Source organism: Canis aureus, chromosome 7 (genome assembly GCF_053574225.1).
Source record: "Canis aureus isolate CA01 chromosome 7, VMU_Caureus_v.1.0, whole genome shotgun sequence".
NCBI lineage: Eukaryota > Metazoa > Chordata > Mammalia > Carnivora > Canidae > Canis > Canis aureus.
Window position 1 is genome coordinate 28,572,424 of NC_135617.1, and position 23,544 is coordinate 28,595,967.

Here is a 23,544-nt window from a genome sequence, read left to right on the forward strand (position 1 = left end):
AGAAGCAATGGGCTTGTATCTGAAGGGGAAGGAGAGCTAGGAGGCTACCTAACATTTTTAGCTGGGCGAACTATGGAGGCAAAATTATGCATTTGAAAACATTTTCAGACCCTTAGACTCAGCACATCCAAGACTGGACTCTTCATCTTGGCCCCAGACCTGATTAATCTCACGTCAGTCATCTGAATCTCAGTTGACAGCAGCTTCACCCATTCGGTCATTTGTCATTAAAGTCATTCTTGACTCTTATTTCCTACCCTGTATTTACTTAGAAAAACCAGTTGGCTCTATCTGCATAACATATATAGATCCAACCACTTGTCACCACCTCCACTGCCACCATCCATTCCCAGCCACCATTTTCTCTCACCAGGATTACTGCCATAGCTGCCCAATTCTGCTTCCATCTTCCCCTATCCCCAACAATGTATTCTCAACACAACAGCTAGGGTAATTCTTTTAAATCTAATTCCAGTCATGGCACTGCTTTGCTCAAAATCTCTACTTCACTCACCCGCAAATCTAAAAGCCATTGTAATGACCTTCAGGGCCCTGTAGGATCTGGCCTCTGCCCTCTTCACCACACACTGGGCTCCAGACACATTGGTGGCCTCTCAACTGTTTCTGAGCAAGTCAGGGAGGCCCTTTTATTGGTACCATCTCTTCCCTCTGGCTCAAATGCCCTTTCCCAAATATCTGCATGGATAAGCATGATGGTCTCTGCTTGAGATGAGTTAACAAAATAGTAGGAGAAAAAGAAATATATGTAGAAAGAACATTATTAACCATATCATTAATTATATTTAAGTTCTTGGTGATATTGGTATGATTTGGAAATTCTCACCACAGTTACATTGTAGTGGAATTTTAAGTGAACTTCATAACAAACGTGACCCATTTAGGATATTATTTCCTGAGGAGCATGGAATAACTTGGTATATATTTCTTAAAATGATGTCTTTCCTTGTCACAGTTTAGGTAAAAACAGTTAATCTATGACATAAACATGTTCACTTGAAGTAGCTGATATTTTATCACAGATCCTCTGAACACATCACTCTGCTTAAATTATGAGAGCTCATCAAATCCCAGTAGCAACTCAACAAGCTAAAGAGTTAACAGCTTCAGTGAAGCACAGACTACCTGGCTAAGTGCAATAAAGCAATAAATTCATTCTTCAGTATCAAAACTTGATAAACTTGGCCTTTATCAATGACTTAAGTATTTACATAAGAATTATTAGCCAAGAAAGCCAAAACCTAGTAACATACCTTATTATTAAAATGTACATTGTAAGTGCCTATTTGGACTTTCACGCCTATCAACAAAAGAAAAGGCATTATTGTTAATTAGCCAGACGTGCAGTTGTGAACATGTTGGTTAAGAGTGCCTCACGTTATTTCTAATCTCTATGCAAATTGGCTTTTATCTCATCCTTACTCAGTTGTATTCCATGTGCAACAGCACTAAAGAGAAGTTTGATTAAGCTCTACTAATTGAAATTAGAGTTGGGAAATTTAGTGTCAGCCATTGAATCATTCCATTAATCCAAATGGTTGTAGTCATTGTCCTAAAGGATGTTTAGGCTCTAATATATTACACCCGAAATTCAACCAAGCTATCTAAAGACAATATAAAAGTAAAGTATGAAAGTGATTTTATCCCCATTTAATGGCCTGGACCCAAATTGGGCTTTAAATTTAAGTTAACTTATTTGCTGGATTAGTCACTAAAGACCTACTAGCCACAATTTAAGCACAAAGCTTTGTCAGTGCTTTGAAGAAAAGAGATTCTTTAATATTAAAATTCTGATGAACTCATTACACTCTACTCCCTGTTGCTAAATACCTCTGGGGCCAGTAACTTTTTAAAAAGTAAATGGTGAATTTTATTATAAGCCATATAAATATGACCACCTTATTCAGAAGAACAATTGATATAATAAAAATAGTGGTTAATAAGTAGTCAGCTTCCACCTGAGAGACTTCATCTGATTTTGAAGAACTTGCATAGGCCTGATACAGGAAGAACCTAAGTAAAAGACATAAGAAAAAAAAAAAATTAGTGCTGACTGTAGGATATGAAGGAAGGCTTGAGATCAAGGCAGAGTGTGTTCCAGTTACACAACAAATGCTTAATGAATAGGTCTCAACCTGTGTACCAGGTACCATTCTAAATGACTAGGGGTATGTCTGAACCAAGCAGATGAAAATGCTTCCTTCATAAGTTTATATTTGAGGTGGGAAGTAAGACAGTCCATGAGCAATACACACAAATAAATAGAGTAAGATGTTAAAGACAAAAAATTCTGTAGGAAAAAGAGATGAAAGCACAGGTGTCAGGGAGGTGTGGGGGGGAGTTGCCTAGGTGGCTCAGTTAGTTAAGTGTCTGACTCTTGATTTCAGCTCAGGTCATGATCTCAGGGTGGAGATATCAAGCCCTGCATGGGCTCTGTTCTCAGCGAGGAGTCTGCTCTAAGATGCTCTCCCTCTGCCCCTTACCCTACTGGCACACACACTCTTTATCTCTCTGAAATTAAAAAAAATATTTAAAAAAATCACAGATGTAAGAATTCATTAGGTGAGGCCTTGAGTATAAGATAAAAATGACTGGATTTTATGTGTAGGTGACAGGCCATTGATGTTTAGAGCAAGAGAATGATTGGCTCAATGAGATGTATTGGGGACATTGGTCTTCTCAAACGTAGAGGGAATTGGAGGGATGAAAATCCACGTGGTAAGACTATCTGAAAACACCAAAGCAGGTCTAAAGGCTTAGTAGGTGGCACGTACAGGGAAATTGGAAAGAATGGATAGAGTAAAAGACATGAAGCTTATAATAACTTAGTGTGGTGATAAGGAAAATGAAAGAGTGAAAGACGGCAGGTTGCCTGTTTAGATTTGCCCTACAGAATGGTTAAATAAGAAATTAAGCAATGTGTGATAGTCTTCGATCTGCTAAAAGAGGGATGGTACCTCTTTGTGTTGGACCTCACTTTAATTCTTTTTAATAACATTGAGATGAATGTTTTTGGACAAGGAAAATCAAAGTGTTTATGATTTCTTTGATTCTCTTTCTTCATCCGTGCCAAGCACGCATTAGGCATTGCTCCTACTGCTTATAGCCTCTGCCAGAAATAAGATGTCTTCCAGCATGGAATGAACTGATGCAATTCTCTGTATTTGGGGATAGCATAGAGGGGTTTCCTCCCTTCCAGTAGTCATGCTCTGAGGGCATGACCAAGCAACTCTGTCTGTGTGGGGTGTGTTCTGACCCTTATTATAGCTTTCTTGAAAGCATAAATTTTGGGCTTGTGGCATCCAATCATAATTTTTGTCTTGTTTACACAGCGAGGGACAAGTTTTGCTTCTTTTTGTAACAGGAACTTAGAGCAGCAAACAAGTATGATCTTTAAAAAGAATTCTAGCTAGCAAGGTCTATGCAGATATTACATGTCCTTCTCCCTTTTTTGCCACATGTTGATTATCTTCTGGAAAAAGAGACACAGATCTTGGTGTAACTCATTTTAAGAATAATTGTCATGATTTTCTCCCTCCATCTGTTCCTTTGAGAAAGAGGAATCATTACATGGTGACTCAGGGTTTCTTGCAACTGTTTTTAATGTCAGTGTGATATTAGTTTCTGATTTTTTAAAAAAAATAATGGATAGAGCTCCAGGAATTGAGTTACTAACACCAGTTTTGAGGATAAGGAGAAAAGAAGCATTATTATGTTTCTTTCAAAAAAAGTTTTACTTTATATCCACTATATTTCAGAAATTTTGCTAATCATGTCTTCCAGAGCTCACATTCAATTTTTTTTAATTTATTTATTTATTCATGAGTGACACAGACTGAGAAAGCTAGGCAGAGGGAGAAGCAGGTTCCTCTCAGGGAGCCTAATGCAGGACTCAATCCCAGACCTTGGGATCACCACCTGAGCCAAAGGCAGGTGCCCAACCGCTGAACCACCCAGGTGTCCCATAGAGCTCACATTCTAGTAAGCACACAGATATGTGAATAAACCTGCATGATGTCGTAAGATGAGCTCTAAAGGTAAGTAAAAAGACCATGGAAAGGACTACTTGGCAAAGTCCAAGGAAGCTCCCAAAGAAAGTATTGTGTGAATATCCAGGATGAATGGGAGCCCTAGAGTGGACAGGAAGAAGAGAATGCCAGACCTGAACAACAGCATTTACAAATACAGATGTAAAGTTGCACACGGGACTCTCATTTTTGAAGGCAGGCTATTTGTGAAGAAGTAGCAGGATGTGATGGAGGTTGGGCAGCAGGAGCCTGTTGTCAGCCTTTCTCAATCAGGGCTCCTCATCTGAACTACAGTACATAGAACATGGAGTAGAACTCAGAGTCAAGAAAGGGATTTCATTCTTTGTCCTCAGAAATGGACTATGTTATTAAGCATGTGTTTAAAGGATACAGAAGGGGGGCTCTGTATCTTTTTTCAGTGGTTGAGCATCCGCCTTTGCCTCAGGTCGTGATCCAGAAGTCCTGGGATTGAGTCCCGCATCAGGCTCCCTGTAAGGAGCCTGCTTCTCCTTCTGCCTATGTGTCTCTGCCTCTCTCTGTGTGTCTCTCATGAATAAATAAAATCTTAAAAATAAAATAAACAGAAGCGAGGGTATAAGGAAAGAAGATAAAGATGTAGGGAGTAAGTAGGGAGAAAGGCCTAAGGGGGGTGGAAGCCCAGAATGAGCTGTGGCCAGAAAGGAGGGGAGGGTTCATCTTTCTCCAAGGTTGAAGAGAGAAAGCAGTGGACTGTCATGTCACCAAATGGAAGGGAGATCTAGAGGGTGTTAGAGTTTAAGGGAGCTTTGGTTGTCCTGTAGCTTAAAAGCACATTGCAGTGTACTTGTTACTCCCACTTTTGTGACTCGATAATGTGAGTTCTGTGACCCATAGAGCTTCACATTTAAACTCCATATTTCAAGGATTTTTGAGTCCAGGATTCCTACCACCACTCTGAATTTCAGAACACTTGTGGGGAGTGGTAGACCATAATTAGTCATCCTTGGAACAAGTTATTGGTATCAGAGTTTATTGCTGACTAATAGGTAACTGTCTAATCTGTTTTGCAACCCTAGCTGTCATCTGGAATAGACAATTGCTGCTCAGAGTATATGCCCTTCATTATCTGCTTTCTGTAGAATTTTTCACCTCCAACAAGTGCAATTCTTTCTCTTTCCTCATCTGTGTTTCCTTTGATGCTGTGTGTGCATATGAGTTGTCTAGTCATCTTTGTTATATTGCCAACCATAGATGAGTCTTCTATCTTCTGTATATACAGAGACTCATCATTTGTCTTTATTTTGGGAATCTAAACAAATAGGAAAAAGGAGCTGAAGAGAAACGTGGGAAAATAGGCATCTCTCTCCTTGGACTGCAGGGTCAAAACAGCTCTGGGGCTGTGTGCATAGCCTCTACAGAAGCAGTGACTGCTCTTGAGGAAAATGAAAATGAAGTCAGTAGCACCCAGAGACCTTGGGAGAAAAAGGCAGCAGGAATAGAATACTTCAATAGGATTTTGTGAGAACCAACCATTGCTACAGAAAGAAATTACTAGGTTGAATTATATGAAATTGCTGATGATGTTAAGCCTTTTTTTTTTTTAACTGAGACAACAATGGTAATTTTGGAGAGTTCAACTGAATATGTTCTTGATTCTAAATATACTTGTAAACTTTTGTATCATAACCCCTTCAAAAGCTGGGAACTGCTGCCCTTGATTAAGTGTGAGTCTCTTTTTCTATAAATATTAGTTATAACAGTAAATGTTGACAGTAAATGCTGTATATTCCATTCTTAGAGACTGTTACTCATACATCATGGTCATTTGCCCATAACTGAAACTGGAGAAAATACTGAATATAAGCTGGGACAGCCTCCCAGGGGCCCTACACTAACCTCATTTGAGCTCCTGAGATCTCCAAACTCTTATTCTAGGCAAGCGGTCCTCCACAGGGGGACGTTTTGCCCCAAAGGGGGAAGTTGACAATATCTGGAGATGGTTTTAACTGGAGGAGGGAAGGAGCTACTGCCAGCTCATGGGTAGAGAACAGGGGAACTGCTAACTATCCTGCAGTGCACAGGACAGCATGCTCCCTGCTACCACTCCAACCAAGAGTTATCTAGCCCAAAATGTCTTAGCTCTGAGTGTGAAAGAGATGTTAAGGTGTCTTTATAAAGAGCTATTAAGAATGAATAATAATAAAGCATTATCTGAGTAACAGGAAAGGTGGTTATATTTAAATTTATCTAAAGGAGTGGACATGAATAGTATATTCATATTAATAGTATTCTGATGCCAATTACAACATTGAAGCTTTGTAAATCTGAAATATCACTTTTCTCTAGGACAATGTTCTGATTAATATTTAAGTTCCCTAGGTGTCTTTCCAAAGCCTGTAGTAATCATAATGTACCTGAAGTATAGTGAAACTTAGGACTAATTCACCAATGAAACTAACCGTTGTTGCAATATTTTTAGGGTTAAAGACAGTGAATTCCATTATGAGTCATCAGAAAGATATTTCCCTCCTGGCCCCCTAATCTATTGTGGAACTAGGGACTTAATTCTTTCTTTCTGGCTCTTGAATGGAAGAGAGTCTCTGTTAGCCTGGTAGGGGTTCTCTGCTATTCAGGGCTGGGAGCAAAAGAAGAGAGAGAGAGAGGACCTGGTATTTCAGGGGTCAACCTACTGATTTACCTTGCTGCTGCTGCCACCTGTTATATCTGAATTTCTGATCATTCATTACTTTTCCCCCCTTCATCCACTTACCAGTAAATGTAGTCTCAGCAACTTCTGTTCAGTGCACCTAAAATAAATATAGAACCCTTTCTCAATTTTTCCTCTTATTTTTTTCTCTTAGGAATTAAGGATCTGTATGGAGGAGAGGCTTACATATTCTTTTCTTTTTTTATAATAAATTTATTTTTTATTGGTGTTCAATTTACCAACATACAGAATAACACCCAGTGCTCATCCTGTCAAGTGCCCCCCTCAGTGCCCATCACCCATTCACCCCCACCCCCCGCCCTCCTCCCCTTCCACCACCCCTAGTTCATTTCCCAGAGTTAGGAGTCTTTATGTTCTGTCTCCCTTTCTGATATTTCCCACACATTTCTTCTCTCTTCCCTTATATTCCCTTTCACTATTATTACATATTCTTTTCATTTCACTTTAATATTCTTTTTTTTTCTTTTACTGCAGATAAAGATAAGGTATATTTATATAATAAAAATGTGTTAGGGATCCCTGGGTGGCGCAGTGGTTTAGCGCCTGCCTTTGGCCCAGGGCGCGATCCTGGAGACCCGGGATCGAATCCCACGTCAGGCTCCCGGTGCATGGAGCCTGCTTCTCCCTCTGCCTGTGTCTCTGCCTTTCTCTCTCTCTCTCTGTGACTATCATAAATAAATAAAAATTAAAAAAAAAAATGTGTTAAAAACTAAAGTTGTCTTCCTTGCTATTACAGAAGGAAAATAGAATTAGATGTTTTTTGGACATTTCCTTCTCGGAAATTCCATAAAGTGTTCTGAAAAATAAAAATAAAACTTCAGTTAAGGTCAAGAAGATAGGATAACGTTGGAAAGTGTTGCCGAGGAATCCTGCCTAGGGGAGAGGCAGGAGTGGAAAGTAGGTAAAATCTAGCCCTGTACTAGCCTTGGAGTGAAAGATGGATGTGATTTTGGGAGACATTCTAGAGATTAGGCTATAGCTACAGCAAAGGGGAGAAGTCCTGAGTGTCTGCAGCAGGAGTTGCCATTTTGGGATATTGTTTATTTTTAGGAAACATAAGCTGCACATATGTTGGTAGGGAGCTTGATTGGAACAGAAAACCAATGTCTTCTTTCTGCTGATGGGTCCTGACTATGAAATACTGCTTTTCTTTATAGCCTGGAGAACACTCTAAAAGGAGGTGTCGAATGTAAAGAGTTAACTGAGATTGAGGTGGCTAGTCCTTTCTGAGGACAGAATAGGAAGTGATGGGCTGTAGTCAGAGCATGAAGAATTTAGGTTAGGGGTTGATGAGTGTTGGGATATGGCACATTTACTAACGTGCCTAATTCTTCTTGAGACCCCTAGAATACTGTTTTGTAATAATTTAAATGTAAACCCCTTATGATTATTTTTAGACCTAGGCTCTGTGAAAAAACAAAATCAGAACTTTAAGATCATGAAGTAAATGGGACATGAGTGAATTTACCTGATGCACCTGAAGACTAGACACAAGTAGTTGATCATCGTGTGCAGTAGAAGGAAATCAGAAACCCAAACCACACGTATCTTCTAAAATCTTCCTGGCAACAAAGTCAGCAGAGGCCATCCTTCCAGCAATTACTGCCAACTTAGAGAACTGGCTCAACATTCTTTGTGGATTGCCCAGAACACCAAGATCTTCTGTTTCAGTGGCCTGTTACAAATGTCATCTTCCACATCTGTAGTACTACCTACTTTTTTTTATAGTACTACCTACATGTCCTTTTAAAGTTCTGTTCATATAAATTGTCATCTGCTTCTTAAAGCATGGAATTCTTTTGAGAACCAGGTGATGGTTTATAAGAAAACACTCAAGAGAATAAAACATAAAAGCAATGTAGTATTATGGTTAGTGGACATATATGATTATTTCTACCTCTTGGATGAAGACTCTAGGCTAAAGAAATCCAGTGACTTGCTTAAACGTTACATGGTTAATGCCAGAGCAGGCTGTGTATGAATCCTAAAAGACAAAAAGATAGACTTTCAGTTTTTGTCCTAGTGATTTTCTACCACCAGAGTCTTAACTAGAGTGAACTGAGGATGCAGTATTGGCACATGGATTGCGTACTTATTTCCCAGACCCTAATCTCACACAGTAGTGTATGGTACATGGCCCTGGACTCAGATTCATGCAGGCAGGTGGCTGGGCAATTAAGCTGGCTCCTTGAAGCTTTGTGACTTATGATGCTGCACTGAGGAGGCAGTATCTCCTTTACTCCAGTGGGTCAGAGGATTCATAGTAATTTTATAACATTCACTTTGAAAAGTTTCTGATGCCTGCCCCTCAAACTGACTCATATTTAGAACACTTTAGAGTATAGAGTGCCATGATGCCTTAAATGATTGACATAACTCTGAGGACATCCTTTTATGTGCCCCACAGACAACAGACATACCTTTGGGTGTAGTTCAAACATTACACAAGGCGTGGCATTCTCTGCGGCTAAGAGTGAAGTCCAAGAAGAGAATGACAGAGTAGGGTAAAGTGGGTAGAAAGAGAAACAACAAAAAAAAGCACATGCCTTCCTCTACACAGATTCTCTTTCTTTTCTTGCTGCATTTAGGTCTCTTTACATGTTATTTCCTTCAGGATGCCTTTTCTCGTCACCCTGTCTGAAATAGTACCCAGTATTATTCTCTACCCCTTATTTTTATTTTCTATCACAGTACTTATCTCTGCTGCACATGTGCTAAGCATTCAGTAAATATTTGTTAATGAATGAATGAAATTAATTAACAAAGTATGCCAAGTTATTTTGATACATGTGGCCAGACAGTGAATCTAATTAGAATTATGTGTATCCAACCCTTAGTGTGGATTATACTATGTGTATATCTATATATAAACATTTATTATTTATATACTGATGACTTTTATGTATATATGTAAATATATAGATAGATGCTTTGATGTCCATCCCTTAGGTATCAGGCTCTGCTAGATTTTGCTTGCCTTACCCACTTTAATAAAACAGCTGTCAGATAGGTGCCATTATTTTCTCTATCATAGTAATGCAGAAATGGAAGTTAAGAGAAGCAACTTTGCTCAAGGTCACACAGTTATTAAACAGATGGTAATTGAACTGGATGGATCTGGTCTCATTCCAAAACCTTAACTGAATGACTTAACTCTGCTGTATACTGCATCTCCTTATTTTGAACCTGCCAAAATCCTATAGAGGAACAAACAGTATAAGAAGGGTATTTTTGTAGTACAAAGGACTACAAAAAAGTCATAAAGTATACATAATTTTCTTTGAGATGAAAAAAAAATAGTTTACCTAGTTTAGAAAGTTCATATTGTAGTAATATAAAAATACAAATAAAGTTTTTATGTATCTATATTGACTAAATTAAGTGAAAAAAATTTAAAGCTCACATTTCATGCATTTTTATTTAAAGGAGTATTTATTTGAAGAAGGATACTGTTGTTAAGTTTTGTTCATCATATCAGGCAGATTTGCAAACTGCTCCGCATCAATTTCTGTAAAGCCACTAGTACTTATTCTTTTGGTTCCTGTTCCATTCAGCCTTGTTGTCTACAGTTAACAGGTGAGGGTCATCAGCTCTCACTCCTGCTGTCCCACCTTTGCTGTCATTTATGCAGCTCTCAGTGCTTCTCCGTTAGGCATTGCTCCCACCTCAACCCTCATGAGGCCATTTCATTCTACATGCCCAGCCCTGCCTAGAGTGGACATAATTCTCCCAGCACCTCTCCTCAATCTTTGGGATGTCTAACCACCTGCTTCATATTTTTGTTCTGATTATTTTCCATTCTTCCCCATGCTGCCTCAGAAGTTGTATATGCAAAATTTATATTTTATAAAATTATTTCACATTATTAGGTCTTCTTTCTGCATTGCAGAAGGATGTTATCTTTTTCTTTCCCAAAATGTGATCCTTTCATCTGTGCTTTTTCTCCTAGTTCCTATAACCAACTCACCTGAAACAGAGCTTCTACACAAAGGACCCCTTAATCTAAGGGAAGGCACTGCTGGGGGTTGTTGAACTTGTAAAAGAGCAGAAATAATGTGATTTTTAGAAGCAGGGAGATACTTAAATGATACTAAAGCTGGAAGACGCTGTAGAAGTCATGGGCCTCATTCCTTCTATTGTGTTTTGTTGCAGTTTGTATCACTTAGGATTGTTTGGCTGTAACAGAATATCCCAAGTCGGAAATTAATAAGCTAATTTACTATCTTCCTTAACAAGTCTGGAGGTGGGGCAGTTCCAGGGTTTGATTAGCAGCTCAACAGCACCAACACAGACCCAGGTGCTTTTCATGTTTCCCCACTGCTGTCTCCAGCTCACTCCCATCTCAAGATGACCATTATGTCTCATGCATACACATGATGTCCCATGCCTACACAACTGTATTCTTCAAGGAGAGGAGGCCTATTTCCACTCTGTTAATTACAAAACGCTGTTTATTTCTTTTTTCTTTTTAATTTTTTATTTATTTGTGATAGTCACAGAGAGAGAGAGAATGAGGCAGAGACACAGGCAGAGGGAGAAGCAGGCTCCATGCGCCGGGAGCCCGATGTGGGATTCGATCCCTGGTCTCCAGGATCGCGCCCTGGGCCAAAGGCAGGCGCTAAACCGCTGCGCCACCCAGGGATCCCAATGCTGTTTATTTCAAAGTAAAAAGTTTTCTATGGTGACCAAACAGACTGCCCCTCATATGTCCATGTCTAGCTACAAGGGAAAGAGGGATTGCATGTATCTGGCATATTTTTGCTTTTCTGATGTGTGGGCCAGGCAGGAGGAATGGGTGGCATTTGCTGCGAAGGAAGAAGAGAGAAGGAAATAGGTATTGATGAGGCAATCATTAATGTCTGCCTTTTATACTGAACCCAAACAACCTCAGACCATCTGCATCATTATCTTTTTGTGTTGTTCAAATTTGAAAGATCGCCTTCTATTTTCAGATGTTTGAACACTCCAATGTTGTTAACTAGTAGGAGGAAAGGGAGAGAGTAGAGAAGAAGAAAAGATATAAATTTAAAAGAACATTTAATGAATTTACATCGAAGTTAGATCATGTGGCAAATACTCTGAGATGTTATTTCTGAAATCTATATTAGTGTATCACTGGACATTGTTCTGTAGCTTCTCATTTTCTTTTTTAGGGGGGTGAATTTAGAAGATGATTGTAAGATAAAGTAATGATCAATCTTTGTTCCCCTTTCTGACATTCAGTCTAAGGAAAATTGCAGTTCTGGTGGGGTGTGACAAGAATCTTGAAATTAAACTTAGAGATTTAAAAATGGAACATAAGTTCCCTTTCTAAATTTAGGCTGCTGATAAAAGTATATATAAATCCATGACATAGAAAGTAACTCTAATTTGGTGATCCAGTTGTATCCAGTAAGAATTGTGGAAAGAATTACACCTTTACCACCCACTATCAGTTTAGTATGAAAGTACACTGAGGCACAGAATGCTAAGCCAGTCATAGCCATGTCATTTACTGAGTGTCTTTTATATGCCAGAGCCTGTATTAGGGACTAGGGATCAAGAGATATAGATATGACCTCATTCCTACCTTTTGGATCCTGAGCTCCAAGAGAGCAAAGACATGTAAATTAACAATTATAATTTTGTGTAATAAGGCCTATAATGAAGGTGTGTAAAGATTAGCACACATGACAGTGTCCTGTAAGGTAGTTCATATTACTCCAATTTCTAGTTAAAATATAGAGCCACAGAGTGGCCAAATTAACTTGTCCATAAGTTGCAGAGTTCAGTTGTAAACCAGGTCTCTGGCCCCAGGTCAGTGTTCTTTGCCCCACCCTGCATGAAAGAGAGAACTGAAGTCTCTTCTCCATTTGAGGGCGGTATCAGAAGAGATTTCCTGGAGATTATAGTATTTGAGATGACTTTAAAAGATGAGATCTCAAAAGAGTGAAGGCAGAGACATTCTAGGCAAGAAGAACACCATGAAAAGGTATTGATACAATGTTGCTGGTGTACAGATGGTAAAAAAAGGGTAGGAAAGTAACTGTGCCTTCTGATAGGAGCTCTTTAACTCAGGATTGAGGTAACTGTATTTAATTCAGTGGATAGCAGGAAGTGGGGGGTTGGTGAGTAGGTAACTGCCAAGATCATAAGTGTACACTTGGCCAGTTGTTTTTCCACAAGTTATCTAGTTGTAGACTGGAGGCTAGTTGTAGGCTAGAGAACAGTTTATAGAGAAGTCCAGGAAAGAGGTAACAAGGACCCTGTCATGTGCTACCTTTTGACATGCTGGAAGTGGTTGAGAGTCTCATGTAGTAGTGGAAAAAGAAGTAAGTGATCACAAATTTGAGAGCTATTCAGGTTTATCGCTATTTTCTTATTTTAGTGAGCAGTTCTTTACAGTTCTCCAAAGTTAAAGTCCTTTTTCCACTCATATCTATTTCTTTTATTCTCTTATTCTGTTGATTATCTTGCCTTAGAGGGATTTTCTAACATATTTTCAGTTACTTAAAACTATCAAAAAAGAAGACTTATACTTTGTGGCAAGATGGAGTAACAGGGTCTGTAACAGGGTCTGTACCCCCCTGCCTGAAACAACCGAGAAACTGGACAAAGCTTTATCAAATAACTGTTGGACATCAGGCATTAGGGCTCAGTGATCCCTGTGAGATGGAGAACAAAGTGAGTTCTAGGATTGTCCCAGCTTACTGTCAAGAGAGGGGGTCCAGACTGTAGCACAAGATGGAGGACCCCACCTAAATTGGGGCCTCCTCTGAATTGCAGAGATGGAGCTGAGTCTTTAGGAAGATTGATACAATTGAAATGACTTTACCCAGACTGATCAGAAAGAAAAAGACTTAAATTACCAATAACAGGCAATTATGAGATGACATCGCTACTGATTCTACAGACCTTAAAAGGGCAATATGGGGAATGCTACTAACAACTTGAAGCCAGTATAACAACTTATATGAAAAAGACAAATGTGTTGAAAAGCACAAGCTACCCAGACTCAGTGGTTAGAAACATTCTTTCAAAGATAACTCCAGGCCCAAAAGACTACCAAATATTTTAAAAAAGAAATAATCCCAATTCTATACAAACTCTTCTAGAAGATTGAAGATGAGAGAATTCTTACTTTAAGACCCCATTATTCTCATTGCAGAACCAGACAAAGGTATTACAAAAGAAACTATAGGCCAATATCCCCCATGAACATAGATATAAAAATTCTTTTTAAAACAAATTTTTATTTAATCTCTACACCCAGTGTGGGGCTCAAACTCACGATCCTGAGATCAAGAGTCACACATTGTGACTGAGCCAGCCAGGCACCCCGATCATAAAAATTCTTAACAAAATTTTAGCAAATTAATCCAATGGCAGAAAGATAAAATATCATGACCACAGGAGTTTATCCCAAGAATGCAAAGCTTGTTTCACATTTGAAAATACTCAATGTATGGCACCTGGGTGGCTCAATCGGTTAAGTGTCCGACTCTTGATCGGGCTCAGGTCATAATCACAAGGTCATGGGATCAGCCCCAAGTCGGACTGTGTGCTCTTTGCAGAGAGCTCTGTGTGCTTTTCCCTTTACTCCTCTGCCTTGCACTTTCTCTCTCTCTCTCAAATAAATAAAGAAAATCTTTAGTAAAAGAATAAAATTAATTCACCATTGTAATAGAAAAATAAAAACAATGTGATCATCTCAGTAGATACAGAAAATATATTTGACAAAAATCCAATATCCATTTATAGCAAAAACTCTCAGAAAACTAGGAATAGATGGAAATTTCCTTAATGTGACACAGGATAGCTGTAAAAAACCTACTGCTAACATCACATTCACTAGTGAAAAACTGAATAAACTGAATTTTTTTTCTGATTAAGATCTGGAAAAAAGAAAGACATGTTCTTTCTCACCACTCTTCAAATTGCAATGGAGATTCTAGCCAGTACCAATACCATAAAGAAAAAAAAACAAGAGGAGGAGGCAAAGTTATCAAGGTTGCAAAGAAGTAAAAACTAACTTTATCAGAGATAATGTCATCTCTGTAGAATATATGATATAATCTGCAAAAAAGAACTGATGAGTTAAGCAAAGTTGTGGGATACAGTCAATATACAAAAGTAAGTTGTATTAATATTCACAATGAACAATTAGAAATTGAAATGAAAAAAGAAACAATACCATTTACCATATCATCAAAATGTGTGCAGTATTTACCTGACAAAATATATGTAAGATCTGTATACTGAATACTGCATGAGATTGCTGGGACAAATTAAAGCAGATCTAAATATACGGAGAGACAGACCATGTACATAGTGGGAAGACTCAGTATTGCTAAAGTGCCGAATCACCTCAGATCTATGTAATCAACACCATCCCCATCAAAATCCCAGCAGACATTTTTTTGTTAAAAGTGATAAGTTCATTATAAAACTTAATGGAAATACAAAGGACTTAAAAAAACAAAAACTACTTTGATAAAGAACAAAGTTAGAGGGCTAACACTACCTGATTTAAAGAATTATTAAAATTTACATTAACAAAGATAGTGTGGTGTTGGTATAAAAGCAGACAAATAGATCAAAAGAACAGAGTAAGTCCTGAAGTAGACCCCAAGATATGTGGTTAATTGATTTTTTTTTAAGATTTTATTTATTTATTCATGACAGACACAGGGAGAGAGAGAGAGAGAGGCAGAGACACAGGCAGAGGGAGAAGCAGGCTCCATGCAGGGAGCCCGACATGGGACTTGATCCCGGGTCTCCAGGATCACGCCCTGGGCTCAAGGCGGCGCTAAACCACTGAGCCACCAGGGCTGCCCGGTTAATTGATTTTTGAGAAAGGTATAAAGTGGGAAAGAAGAGTAGGAGAGAATAATTTTTTCAACAAATGGTGCTGGAACAGTTTGATACGTGCAAAAAGAAAAACCCTATATCCATACTTCATACCATTTATTAAAATTAACAATGTATTATAGATTTAAACATACATAAACATACAACCCTAAAACTATAAAACCTCTAGAAGAAACACAGGAGAAAATATTTGTGACTTTGACTCAAGCAAAGATTTCTTAGATATGACACAAAAGCATTGAACCCTTAAAGAAAAACTTAGTAGATAAGACTTCATCATAACTGAGGATATCTCTTCTTTGAAAGACACTGTTAAGAGCATGAAATGGGAAGCCATAGACTTAGAGAAAATATTTGCAAATTATATATCTGATAGTGGACTTGATCCAAAATAGCTCAATAATTAGGAAACAGTCCAATAAAAATGGGCAAAGAATTTATGCCTACGACAAATAAAGTAACAAAAAATAGATGAAAAATATGTTCAACATTAGTACCATTACAGAAATGCAAAGAAAAACCATCATTAGATGCCATATCACACCTGTTAGAATGGCAAAAAAATAAACTGGACTGCCCATACACTGCTGGTGGGAGTGTAACATGATACAACCATTTTGGAAGTAGTTTGGCAGTATCTTAAATATTTACTTTGAAGTGATTTAAACAGTCTACTCCTAGGCAGTAACCCAAGGAATTGAAAACATATGTTCATGCAAATCCTCGTACACAAATGTTCATGGCAGCTTACTTGTAATAAGCAAAAACTGGAGTCATTCCAAATATCCATCAATAGGTGAATGAATAATTTGCTCTGTCCATATAACACAATATACCCAAGTAATAAGAAGGAATGAACTATTGGACCTATTGATACCTGCTAGATGAATCTCAAAATAATTATCCCGAGTGAAAGAAGCCAGAACGTCTCTTCTGCCTCCCCACCCCCCAAATGGACTATTCTCCTTATTAGAGAATTTTTATTGTATTAGAAAATACAAACTGATTGTGTATATTGCTGACAGCAAATTGTTGGTTGCTAAGGTACAGCAGCAAAGAATGGTGAGGGGTAGGAAAGAAGAGTTATAGAAAGTATCCAGGAAAACTTTGGAGGTGATAGATATGTTCATTATTTTGATTTTGATGATAGTTTTATGGATGCATGTTTGTCAAAACTTAAAATATCCTTTAAACGTCTAGGTTTTTTTTTTTTTTGTATGTCAGTTGTGCTTCAATAAAGCTATTTTAAAACCTATCTTTTAAAAGATATCAGATCTGTCTCCCCAAGTTCAGCTAACACTTTGAATTCTAAAGAACTCTAAGGACAGGTATTCAGCATTTAGATTCTTACAGTTTTAAGAACTTTTTTTCTGTGTTTCTCTCTATTCTTTGTTTTAATTTTTGAAATTCTTTAATAGAAACCCTTTATTTGGTGAGCAAGTAAAGCAGTAGATACTTCTATAAACTACTAGTGAGAATATAAATGTTGCAATGACTATGTAAAAACATCTTGTAAGGTTAAATATGTGGATACTCTACAACCTAGCAGTTCTCTTTTTAGATACATACTAAGAATAGCAACTCTCAAACTGGTCTCAGGATACCTTTGTACTTTTAAATTATTGAGGAATTCAAAGAACTTTCATTTATGTAAGTTACATCTTTAGATATTTAATGTATTAGAAATTGAAACTGAGGAAATTTTAAAATATTTTTTTATTTTAAAATAGCAATAGTAAATCTATTGACATATTAATACAAATAATACTTTTAAGGAAAATATTTGTTTTCCAAAGCAAAAAAAATATGAAAGGAGTGGTATTATATCCTAATACTTCTCTTTCATGTCTTGCTCAATAGAAGACAGATGCTCATATCTGTTTCTTTCTTTCTTTTTTTTTTTTTTTTAATGTATGATAGTCACACAGAGAGACAGAGAGAGGCAGAGACACAGGCAGAGGGAGAAGCAGGCTCCATGCACCAGAAGCCCGATGTGGGATTCAATCCCAGGTCTCCAGGATCGCGCCCTGGGCCAAAGGCAGGCGCTAAACCGCTGCGCCACCCAGGGATCCCACTCATATTTGTTTCTGTATTCAATCTATTGGGATATTTGTGTTAGTTGAAGTATATAGGGAAAATCCATCCTCACACAGATACACAGTAGGAAAGGGGAGAACTATTTTAATAGCTTTTTCAGAAAATTGTGGATATCCTTTTTAAATACTTTTTAATACACTTTTTAATATTTTTTATACACCATAACTCTTTAAGTGATAGTTTCTTAAATTTAAATCACAGTATTGATTCTGAAACTACATCAGTGGATTTTTTTATGTACTCTGTTACATTAAGATCCATTAGTATTAGTTTGTCTTTACTTTGAATTAATCAAATGTATTGTTTTATAACTTTACATACTAGTCATTTAAAAAATACCAGTTCACTGAGATATGTCTTCCAAAATGTTGTTGTATTTCATTATATAATATCAACAAGTGATACTCATTAATGTCACCAACAGTCTTATCAGAAAACTGGAAAATTGTGAAGCTTACTGTAGCAGATACAAGTTTGCTAAAATTCCAATTTTTACTTGAAAGATTGAATTTTATCATTGGCAATCAGTACTGTCATTTGTTTTCTTTGATGTGACAGGCTCACTTTATTGTTGAGAGCTGAATACCAGGTCAAAACTACCATGGATTGAAGTCTATCAGTCATTCTTTCAAGTAAAAATAGTGGTCTATGTGAGTAGTTAGTTCAGCTTACAATTCGAACACACAATTGCTTTTTCTCGAGACAGCCATTAATCTATGTTATACATCAGAGGTGTTTCATGCACACTTCCCATTTAGTGACAGAACAAAATCAGCAAACTTTTTCTCTAAAGGGACAGAGAGTAAATGTTAGACTTCGTGGACCACTGAATTTAGTTTGAGTTGAGTGTTGTAACTGTTCATTTATGTCACTGTGGCATGAAAGCAGCCTTAGACAATATGCAAACAAATGGGCATGGCTGTGTTCCAATAAAACTTTATTTACAAAACAAGAAGCAAGCCAGATTGCCCAGCAAGTTGTAGTTTGCCAACCCTTGACACAGAATATTAAAAAGATGACTACTTTAAGGTCAAGATTGATTGATTGATTGATTGATTGATTGATTTTTAAAGATTTTATTTAGGGGATCCCTGGGTGGTTCAGTGGTTTAGTGCCTGCCTTCGGTCCAGGGCATGATCCTAGAATCCCGGGATCGAGTCCCACATTGGGCATGGAGCCTGCTTCTCCCTCTGCCTGGGTCTCTGCCTCTCTCTCTCTGTGTCTCTCATGAATAAATAAATTAAATCTTTATTCGTTAAATCTTTATTCATGAGAGACAACACAGAGAGAGAGAGGCAGAGACACAGGCAGAGGGAGAAGCAGGCTCCATGCCAGAAGCCTGATGTGGGACTCGATCCCGGGACTCCAGGATCACTCCCAGGACCATGTATTTATTCATGAGAGACACACAGAGAGAGAGAGACAGAGACACAGGCAGAGGGAGAAGCAGACTCCATGCAGGGAGCCCGATGTGGGACTCAATCCCGAGTCTCCAGGATCAGGCCCTGGACCGAAGGCAGGTGCTAAACTGCTAGCCACTCAGGGATCCCAAGGTCAAGATTTAATACAATTTATATCTTCTGCTTCACCAAGAGTATACCTGTCAGTAGCATTGTATCTGGTCATTCTTCCGTCTCCACTCCAGCACCCGTCTTTACCTCTCCTTGTTGTATGACCCTCTTCTTTGAGGCTAACTCTGACATCTGAGCCTTGAATTCTAGAGCTCTTTCTGCCTCTAGACTTTCCCATAAGTGATCTCTACTCTCCTTTTACCCTCACTTCTTTTTGGCTTTTCCTGCTCAGTCCTGAACGTGCTTAAATGTCTCCCTTCGTTAAACCATATAAACAAAAACAAAAACCCTTTCTTTGAAACTCTCCCCTTTATATCTAGTCTATACTTGAGCTTTATTTCCTTCCCATGGGAGCAGTCCCATAGTTGTACATATTCTGTTCCTGGGGTTCAGCTTGTGAGGACCCTGTAGTATTTGACATTGGTGATTCCCTAATTGCGTCTTGAATTTTTCAAAGCTTGTTTCTTAATTGACTTTCACTATTTCACTTTCCTGGGCTTCTGTTTACCATCTGACTGTTATTTCACTCGTCTTATATTCATCTCTTAAATGTTGGTCTTTCTTAGCTTTGATCCTTACATGTTTACTTATTTATTTCTATTGTTTCTTTGTAGGATCTTTGGGTTACCTCTTCTACTAACATGATTTCAGCTCCCATTTCATTTCTGATGACTCCCAAGTTTGTATCTAGGCTAAATGTTTGTCCTGAACTTTAGAACATGCTTCTAGTCCCCTATCAGACATCTCAACGTAGATCTGCAGCAGCTATTTCAAATATTTGTGTTCAAAATAGCTTGTCTCCTTTGAAACCAACTTCCCTCCCTTTTCAGTAAAAACAAAAAGCATTTACTGAACCCCAAACCAGAAATCTGAAATTGTTCGTGATTCATTTTCCCTTCCCCTCTAATACCATTTGCACACCCGGAAATCCCATCAGTTGAGCCTCCTGAACTGAATATCTTTCTGCTCCATTCATTATGTCCCTCTATTTCCACTCCTATTCATTAGCCAGGTTCACCTCATCTAACTCTCACTGAGCTAACTTATTCTTTTTCCTGTCTTCTAGTATATCTTTCCAGGCAAAGGTAATTATTCGTTATTCTATGCCTCTGCTTACCTTGCAGATGGAATTTAGTAGTCGCTGAATGATGTGGTTGACTAGAAAAGTGAAAGTCTTCTACTTCTCTGCTAAAATACTTCCAAGGGTTCCTGTTGGTCCATAGGGTGCAGTCCAAACTCTTCAAGTCATGTGTGAAATCCCTCAGTAGTCATCCCTTAGCTTTTTAGTTATGTTCCTCCCACCCCCTGCCCACACATTCCTAGGCCCCAGACCACCACAGTTCTCCAAGAACACACCATGTCTTAGGGCTCTCCTTTTTGCACACTTGGTAAAAATGTCCTTCTCACTCCTCTCCTATAGCATAGCTGTGACATTAGGTTCCTCTCCCATGGAGCCTTTCCTACTACTCTGCTCTGTTTTCATAATGTAGTATGTGTATAACAGTATTTACAAACATTTACTTTAGGTGCCTACTATGCTCAGACACTTTGCAATCCTTATAATAGTCCTAAAAGGTAGTGATTATTACTTCCCGTTTTAAAGATAAGGGCCTAAGTCAAAGAGACATTTAATTTGCCAAGTTGTACATCTAGACAGGGGCTAAGCTAGTCCCTGGACCTGAGCTCTCTTTACTCTCTCTTGTTGCCTCTCTTTACTCATTTCTTATAGGGCTTTCTCTATTATCTGAACGGTATTTGTCTTCTCTGACCAGCAGTATGTTTCTGTATCCCGAGAGCCCAGTTCAATAAATGAATAGAAGAGTTTGTGATAGAAACAGAATTTCAAGTGTAAAGTAGTCCCATAATGTAGCCTTAGAAAACAATGTTACTGCTTAGTGATTTTTCCTTTTCAAAGAACTTTTTGCTATATTTTGGTTAAAGTATGGGAGGTTTCGAACATTTTCTCAACAGTTTATTGTGCACAGTGCTTTGCAAAGCTCTACACAGAAAACAGACATTGATGTGATTCTTTCCATTCTCAAGGAGCTTTGGTATGGTAGGAAGTTTTGATGGATACACATCTAACCTGAATACGCACCAGGAACAAAATGCCTCAGGTTTCAAAGCAGCAGGAGGCCATATGGGGCTGCATTTTAAAAAGGACCAGGAAAGATTTCCGGAAGGATGAGTAGAATTCTAATAAAGGAAAAATATTGAGGGAAGGATGTTAAAATGAATAGAGATGATGACTGGAATTTAAAATAAAGTAAAAAGTAAACCTAATCTGGTCCATTTATAATTCAGAACAGTTATTGATACCCTTTAGTCTAGAATTCATTTCAGAGATGCAGTATCAACTTTTTTAAACCTTATTTTTTTGTAAAATAGAGAAAAGTATAAAGCAAATATATAGTTTAATGATTACTGAGTGTACATTTTGAGTAAGGAAAAAGATAAGTCTGTCTCTCTGCATTTGTTGCATGGGATTCTCTTGTAACTGAGTATCATATGCTGTTCTCTGCAAGGTAGCTGTGGCCTGTAAGAGAAGTCTTGTCGTATTGTTCCAAGGAGGTCATACTGTGCTGTAGGAAGTACCAGTTGACCCTTGAGCAACCCCTCAGGGGTTAAGGTCATTGATCACCAGCACAGTCAAAAGTCTGAGCATAACTTTTGACTTCTCCAAAATCCTACTGTTGACCAAAAAGCTTTACTGGTAACATAATCAATTAATACATATTTTTTATGTTACATGTGTTATATACTATATTCCTTACAATAAAGTGAGAAAAAAGTTATTAAGAAAATCATAAGGCTATTGTGGACATTGCTGCTATAAACATCGGGGTGCAGGTGTCCCGGCGTTTCATTGCATCTGTATCTTTGGGGTAAATCCCCAACAGTGCAATTGCTGGGTCGTAGGGCAGGTCTATTTTTAACTCTTTGAGGAACCTCCACACAGTTTTCCAGAGTGGCTGCACCAGTTCACATTCCCACCAACAGTGCAGGAGGGTTCCCCTTTCTTGTTAATTTCTCCCATTCTCACTGGTATGAGGTGGTATCTCATTGTGGTTTTGATTTATATTTCCCTGATGGCAAGTGATGCAGAGCATTTTCTTGTGTGCATGTTGGCCATGTCTATGTCTTCCTCTGTAAGATTTCTGTTCATGTCTTTTGCCCATTTCATGATTGGATTGTTTGTTTCTTTGGTGTTGAGTTTAAGAAGTTCTTTATAGATCTTGGAAACTAGCCCTTTATCTGATACGTCATTTGCAAATATCTTCTCCCATTCTGCGGGTTGTCTTTTAGTTTTGTTGACTGTATCCTTTGCTGTGCAAAAGCTTCTTATCTTGATGAAGTCCCAATAGTTCATTTTTGCTTTTGTTTCTCTTGCCTTCATGGATGTATCTTGCAAGAAGTTGCTGTGGCCAAGTTCAAAAAGGGTGTTGCCTGTGTTCTCCTCTAGGATTTTGATGGGATCTTGTCTCACATTTAGATCTTTCATCCATTTTGAGTTTATCTTTGCGTATGGTGAAAGACAGTGGTCTAGTTTCATTCTTCTGCAGGTGGATGTCCAATTTTCCCAGCACCATTTGAAGATGCTGTCTTCAAAGAGACTGTCTTTCTTCCAGTGGATAGTCTTTCATTCTTTGTCAAATATTAGTTCACCATAAAGTTGACAGAATAGAGAATCCAGAAGTGGACCCTCAACTTTATGGTCAACTAATATTCGATAAAGGAGGAAAGACTATCCGTTAGAAGAAAGACAGTCTCTTCAATAAATGGTGCTGGGAAAATTGGACATCCACATGCAGAAGAATGAAACTAGACCACTCTCTTGCACCATACACAAAGATAAACTCAAAATGGATGAAAGATCTAAATGTGAGACAAGATCCCATCAAAATCCTAGAGGAGAACACAGGCAACACCCTTTTTGAACTTGGCCTCAGATAACTTTTTGACAGCACTCACCAGTTATTCTGAATGCTGGCAGCCCACCCTGGCCACTATATAAACAAAACTTTTCCTCTGAGGTATAGCTGGAATTGTACATATTTGATACGTAAATGTGGACAGTGAATACATTATAAAGGTTTACTTTTATAGACTGATGTCACATAATAGTAATTTAATGCATTCATGGTATTCTTCGGAAGCTTAGGTAAGTGTAATAGAATTTTTTAAATTATTTGCTCTCATTCTGCCACTTGGGTGGCAAGTATATTTATTAGCACCCATCAAAATCCAAGTGAAGTATGTGTTTAGCTGTTTA

The 23,544-nt window shown here is 38.1% G+C and overlaps 1 protein-coding gene across 16 annotated transcripts in view; it reads left to right on the forward strand.

Annotated features, from left to right (window-relative positions):
* The window catches only part of SNAP91 (synaptosome associated protein 91), a 139,880-nt gene that overhangs the window by 25,709 nt on the left and 90,627 nt on the right, over positions 1 to 23,544 (forward strand). The window lies entirely within an intron of this gene.